Here is a 7,587-nt window from a genome sequence, read left to right on the forward strand (position 1 = left end):
CTACACAGAAACACCAACTGACCCAGCTGAGGCTCGAACTAGTGATTTTCTTGCTGTGAGGCACAGCACTACCTACTGCGCCACTGCGTCGCCTTAATAATTACAATTTACTGTAAAAATTGTTACCAGTGTAACAAACACATGCAGTGACCTCAGATCAGTTTATATCCAAATTTTAATCTGATTCTCAAAACTTTGAAGAACCGAATTATCCAGAAATCAGTTACTATGATTAAACAATGTTTTTAAGCGAGGTGTGAAGGACAGACCCCAGATCTGACTGAACTTGCTCTCAGCGCTTAAATAAAAACAGGCAGAACTAGAAAACCCCAATGAACAACTAATCACATTCTCCAGTCTGTGTCTTTCTCAAAGTCCACAGGACAGTTTATTATTACGCAGTCGATCGCAGTTGATGGAGGAATCTGTACGGGTGAATCGCACAAAAACCAGAGCAGATCACACACTTCACCACAGTAAAATAAAGTTGTACTAAAGTCTGTGTGAACTGGAAGTTGCTGCAGAGTTTGAGTTCAGCATGATGACATTTTTAGCTGAAATTGAATATTAAGTAGGGGGTGGGGTTTGTTTTAGAGCTCCGCCTTCTCATGTTTTACTCACAGCACACTAACGGCTGGAGGGGTGTGGCTTAGCATATTTTCACCCAATCAGAGAAGGTCTACCATTCCAGAGTGGAAGCAATTGTATTTTGGTATTATGATGTGTTCATTTCATAAGTTTACATGAACTAACAACAAACTATAAATAATGTTTAAGCGCTTGTTCGATTGTAATTTGCTTTAGATGAAAGCACCTGCTAAATAAATAAACGTAACAACAATTACATTGTTTTTACACATTAAAAAAATAATTATACATTTTATTTTTTACAATAAATGTATTTTTTATGGTAGTTTTGGTTCACTTATGTTAATTAGAGATTTTCAATACTGTAGTAAGATTTTATATCTTTACTATAAAAATTACAGTCAACTTATAAGCACACTGTTAATTTATAATTATAATTTATTATAAAATTTACAGTAACTTGTAATTTTGGTTGCCAGTAGACTAAATTTACAAGCACACTGTAAATTATTCATTACAATTTACTGTAAACTTTACAGAAACTTACTGGCAATTTTGGTTGTATTTACAGTAACGATTTACAATTAACTACTCGCATTATTTTGTTTCCAGTAAGTCTGTAAATTTACAAGTGCACAGTAAATTATTAATTTCAAATTACAGTAACTTACTGGCAATTTCGGTTGCCAGTACAACAGAATTATTAATATACAGTGCACTTGTAAATTTTATTACCAAAATGTACAGTAATTTACTTGCAAATTTGATTTCTAGTAAGACTGAAAATTCACAAGTTCAATATAAATTAATCATTACAATTTACAGTAAAATTTACAATAACTTGGCTACAATTTCAGTTGCCAGTATGACTGTAAATTTACAAGGGCAGTGTAAATTAATTAAAATTTACTGTAAAATGTAAAGTATGCACAAATGCACTATAAATTAATAAATACAAATTACAGTAAAATTTTCAGTAACTTACTAACAATTTTGATTTACCAGTAAGACTGAAAGATTTACAAGCACACTGTAAATTAATAATTACAACTTACTGTAAAATTTACAGCAACTTACTGGTGATTTTGGTTGCCAGTAAGACTGTAAATCAACAACCTCACAGTAAATGTATAATTACAATTTACTGTAAAATTTACAGTAACTTACTGGCAATTTTGGTTAGAAGCTTACTGTAAATTAATTACAAATGTAATATACATAAAACACAGCACAATTATAATAATTTACAGTGTGTTTGTATATTTTACAGACATAAATTTGGTTGCCAGTAATATTGTAAATTTACAAGCACACTATGAATTAATACTTACAATTTACAGTAAAATGTACAGTAACTTACTGGTTTACAATTTCGTTTGCCAGTAAGACTAAAATTACAAGCTCCCTTTAAATAATACTATAAATTTACAATATACAGTAAAATGTACAGTAACTTACTGGTTTACAATTTCGTTTGCCAGTAAGACTAAAATTACAAGCTCCCTTTAAATAATACTATAAATTTACAATATACAGTAAAATGTACAGTAACTTACTGGCATTTTGTTGCCAGTAAGACTATACATTTACAAGCACAGTGTAAATTAGTAATTACAACTTACTGTAAAAATTTACAGCAACTTACTGGTGATTTTAGTTGCCAGTAAGACTAAATTTACAAGCACACTGTAAATTTATAAGTACAATTTACTGTAAAATTTACAGTAACTTACAGGCAATTTTAGTCAGAAGTGTGCTGTAATTAATTACAATTGTAATTTACATAAAACACAGCACACATGTAATAATTTACAGTGTGTGTGTATATTTTACAGATATAAATTTGGTTGCCAGTAATATTGTAAATTTACAAGCACAGTGTGAAGTAATACTTACAATTTACTGTAAAACGTACAGTAACTTACTGGTTCGCAATTTCGGTTGCCAGTAAGACTGTACATTTACAAGCACACTGTTAATTAATAAATACAATTTACTGTAAATTTTACAGTAACTTGCAGCTCCCTGTAAAATAATACTATAAATTTACAATATACAGTAAAACGTACAGTAACTTACTGGCATTTTGTTGCCAGTTTGTAAATTTACTGTACAAGCACACTGTCAATTAATAATTACAATTTACTGTAACTTACTGGCATTTGTGGTTGCCAGTAAGACCGTACATTTACAAGCACACTGTTAATTAATAAATACAATTTACTGTAAATTTTACAGTAACTTGCAGTTTCAGTTTCCAGTTAGACTGTAAATTTACGAGCACACTGTACATTAATAATTATAATTTACTGTAAAATTTACAGTAATTTACTGGCAATTTTGGTTTACCAGTAAGACTGTAAATTTACAAGTGCACTGTAAAATAATAATTAAAATTTACTGTAAAATTTACAGTTATCTATTGGTTTACAGTTTTGGTTGTCAGTAAGACTAAATTCACTTTACAATAATATTTACAATTTACAGTAAAATGTACAGTAACTTATTTTATTTTATTGACTTATTTTTGCCAGTAGACTGTAAATTTGCAAGTGCACTGTAAGTTAATAATTACCAGCGATTTTGGTTACAAGCACACTGTAAATTATTTACAATTTTAATTTAAAAAACACAGCACAATTGTAATAATTTACAAAATTTGACAACCAAAGATGCCAGTGACTCACTGTAAATTTTACAGTAAAAACTTTACAGTGTATTTATAACAGTCAAAGAAAGAAAACTCTAGATTATTAGTTTTCCTATTTTTATTTTACTGTGGTGAAATATTAATCTACCATCTAGTTTTGTGAAATTCTCCCTGCAGTTCCTCCTCCAAACAGTATATAAGGCTGTCGGAGGAGAATGCCCGTAATTTAACATCATCTCGTCTACAGTATGTGGCATCAGCATATTAAAACGAGTCAGAATCGCACCGATAAACAGCTACAGAACAAACAAATGCATGAATGAAATGAACTACAGTTTATTCCCCCAGCTGAGGAGAGATTAGTATTGTGTGTACAGTATAAGGCCTTTCCCACCCAGAGAAAAGGGGAATAAAACGTCGTGCGGAGCCCCTTCTCATATTTGGTTCCTAATATAGAGTCGAACACACAGTTATGACAGAGAAAAGAGTTTCCACGATCCGTTAATGCTGATATCTCATATCAATCGATAAAAGGTCATAGGAAAAATAGAGATATTTATGTCGCTGTTAAGTTTATCTTACAAAATACAAAATTGTTGTTGTTTTTTTTTGTTGTTTTTTATTTTAGTGGTGCGGTCTACTAAGACAAGTCCCTCCGAATTCAACACAAATCAGATTACACATTCACTGGAAAAAAAAAATTCATTGGATTTACTACATTTTACTTACAAGGTAAGTGGTTGCAAACTATTAATACAAGCTGCATTTAAACAAATTAAATTTAGTAATGTTAACAAATTGTATTTGTTTATATTCAGCCCACATGCAGTTGAAGTCAAAATTATTCGTTAACTTGTAAATTAATTACAATCAGATTTTTTTTCTTTCTTAAACATTTCAATTCAATACTTTTAAAGCAAGTTAAAATTTTATAAACTAATTTCGAGAGGAGCACATGATATGATACATTATATAAATCGATAAAATCATCAGATTAATCCTAGCTTACAATGAATAGTCCATTTTCACCCTAATACCCTTATCTTGGTTTTTGAAGAATCCCCCTGTCCACCCCATCTGCCTCTTTAACCAGGGGGAGCTCTTGAGAACTACCTGATCTCTGACCCCCTTTTTCATGCTAAATGACCAGGCGGGAGCCCTGGCCTCAACTCTCTCAGAGCTCAGTGTTCTCTCCCGGGACAGAATGCCAAACCTGCTAATATTATCAAGCAATATCTAAGCGTGAACTCTTGAAATGATGTTTACCGAGCAAGGAAATTTTTCACAGTATTTCCTATTATATTTTTTCTTCTGGAGAAAGTCTTGCTTGTTTTATTTCAGCTAGAATAAAAGCAGTTCTTAATTTGTTAAAAATATTTTAAGGTCAATATTAGTAGCCCCTTTCACACATACAGACCTTTCCGGAAAATTACCGGCTGTATAAAAGGGTCTGTATGTGTAAACAGGCCTTTTTTAAAAATACCACAATTAAATGCAATTTTCCGGAAAGAAAAGTTGTAACATTGCCGGTAAATTGCCGGAACGGTGCACCGTGTGAATGCAAAAGGAAAATTGCCAGAAAGTGCACGCTCACATATAGAATGCACTGACGGGAGACATCTACTTTAGCCAATCAGAACACTCAGATGCATTCACATCCGTGCTGTTTACGAAAATAAAAGCCTTTGCATATTTTTCCAGACACATTTAGCTGCTAGATGTTAGTCAGATAACGTTCCTATGTTCCTTCTTAATGCCAACCGTGTAAAAAATTATCGATAAAATGCTTATCACAAGCCGTTGTTTGTTTACCTTCAAGCTCTGCTTCAGTTGCTGCTTCAGTGTGCAGTCAGATACACATATTATGAACATCTCAACATGTGAAAGTGTTCCTCTATATGGTTTCATATAAGCTGCTGACAATACTCATCCATTCACAGAATTTGTAATGTAGTCAAACGTGTAAACATTTAGCTGTGGTTCGTGCTTCTGCCTTTGGATGTCTCACAAATCAGCTGCATGAATGCTAAAGCTTTAAGTAAAAGTGAAACCATCAACAAAAGCACGACCCCTTCTATGTTTACTAATACAAGCGCAGCCGTTAAGAGCTCATTTCTAGTTAATGATGTCCAAATTTACCGCCATTTTGGAATGGATGTTTGAATGGTCTTTTCTGGAAAAATCCCTGTATGTCCATGCCTGTTATAACACTGTTATACAATGACTTGCCTAATTACCCTAACTTTACCTTAATTAACCTAGTTAAGCCTTTAAATGTCACTTTAAGCTGAATACTAGTGTCTTGAAGAATATCTAGTCAAATATTATTTACTGTCATCATGTCATCATCAAAGAAATCAGTTATTAGAAATGAGTTATTAAAACTATTATGATTATAAATGTGTTGAAGAAATCTGCTCTCCGTTAAACAGAAGTTGGGGAAAATATATAGGAGGGCTAATACTTCAGGAGACTTCAACTGTATAAGTTTGCAACCTTAATTTTACCTTAATTTTTTTTTTGTAAATCCAATGAATCATTTTTTTCAGTGTTTAGACTAGTAATTAACTCTCCGAGATGCATCGTCAGGCCGTTTCTTCTTCTGCAGTTTGTTACGGGAAGGCAGACGAAGGACGAAAAAAGGCAAGAAAAGTCTTTGTGTTTTTGATTTCTAACAGCAGAGCCGGCTTTGATGGTATAATGTCTCTTTGATGCGACCCTCTGACTCCGCCCCCATCCTCCTGGCAGCCAATCAGCAGAGAGCAGCCGCTGTGATTGGTTAATCGGATGATAATCTGCGATTCTTCTCTGCACGGCTAATCAAAGGAGCACTTAAATATGGGTGAAAGGTGATGGAACGCTCTGGGTTATAAGAGCAGATAGAGCGAGATGCAGAGCAGCAGGAGCGCCAGCAGGGGGCGCGACGTCTGGTGCCGCAGGCCTGAAGTCGACACGTCGCTCCGGGATGGTTCAGCCTCGTGACTCGTGTCATCTGAAATTTAGGAGAAACAAATAACACACACACATTAAAAATAAATAAATAAATAAATAAATTAATTAATTAATTAATTAATTAATTTAAAAAATAGATATTATGACAAATATTATGGGTCGTTAAAGTCATTTTAACATCATAAAATTAAATTGTTTTCAAACACTGCAAAAATTAGACGTAATTAGTATTTAATAGCTTCAACAAACAATCAACAATACATTTTTTACAGTTTTCATTCATCTTGGTTAATAAATAGTCATTCATTGTTAGTTCATGTTGACTCACAGTGCAATAATTAATGTTAATAATGCATTAGTAAGTCTGATTAACAAATGCTGTACTAGTATTGTTTATTCTTAGATCATGTTAGTAAATACATTAACATGATATAATGGAGACTTGAGGCCCGTGCACACCGGGATACTTTTTGCTCATATTTTCCGTCGAAGTTTAACGCTTCGTAACTAAATAAAGAGCGCCAATGTGATCGTGCACACCAACATGTGTGCGCATAAACGCATCATTTTTTACGAAACACCTCATGCTTGTTTATTTGTTTTGATGCTCCACGTCAAAACTTTCTCCACCAATCAGATTTGCACCTTTGTTCACGTACACGGAGGTGCTGAAGTTACCATAAACAGCACTTGGAGGCGCTCAAGCGCAAAACTGTCAATGTGAGTGCACATTAGAGATGACCAGAGGAGATATGAACGTGGAGCTGCTTATTGCGCTGGTAAACTATAATAATTTCTTCATTGCTAGAGCTGGAGCTGCTACTTGAACCATGCATGCTTGTTCGAATCGTACCAGTAACTTTAACAATCATTTCAACTTTCTTCTTCTTCTTCTGTGTTACAAGCGGGTGTCAGAAGCTTAAAGTTGTGTAGCGCCATCTAACATCAAGAAGTGATTTGGCATACTCTTCTGCTTGATGCCAGTGAAAATCGCTTGGGTTTGAATCTCGAAAAAAACCCTGACGATAAACGCAAACGAAAAGCGTCCCGGTGTGTACGAGCCTTTAGAGCTTGTTAGCAATCACATCACTGCATGAAATTCCGATGGAAGAAAAAATGAAATAACATAAATAAACAACATTAAGTTGCAAATAAAACATTAAGAACGCATTTTGATTTGCATATACTTCGCAACACATCAATATAAAAAATACTATAGTACTTTATAATAAATTCTAGCGCATTTCAACCAGACTTTAGTAAAATCCTAGAAAAAAATCTGTTGTGGTGATTTTAAAGTCGCTATGGTAACACAACAACTACAGTAAGTAATCTGTTGTGATTCTACAGTTGCTATGGTAACGCAACAATTATAGTAATTCATCTTTTGTGGTGAT

At 33.4% G+C, this 7,587-nt stretch overlaps 1 long non-coding RNA gene across 1 annotated transcript in view; it reads right to left on the bottom strand.

The window, feature by feature from the left end:
* Window positions 1-3,127: 3,127 nt before the first annotated feature.
* Window positions 3,128-7,587, bottom strand: part of LOC130233925 (uncharacterized) — a 13,190-nt gene continuing 8,730 nt past the window's right edge. The window contains exon 3 of the long non-coding RNA XR_008838254.1: window positions 3,128-6,230. This is a non-coding gene — a long non-coding RNA (uncharacterized LOC130233925). The remainder of the gene's footprint in view (window positions 6,231-7,587) is intronic.

This window comes from Danio aesculapii, chromosome 8, assembly GCF_903798145.1.
Source record: "Danio aesculapii chromosome 8, fDanAes4.1, whole genome shotgun sequence".
Lineage (NCBI taxonomy): Eukaryota > Metazoa > Chordata > Actinopteri > Cypriniformes > Danionidae > Danio > Danio aesculapii.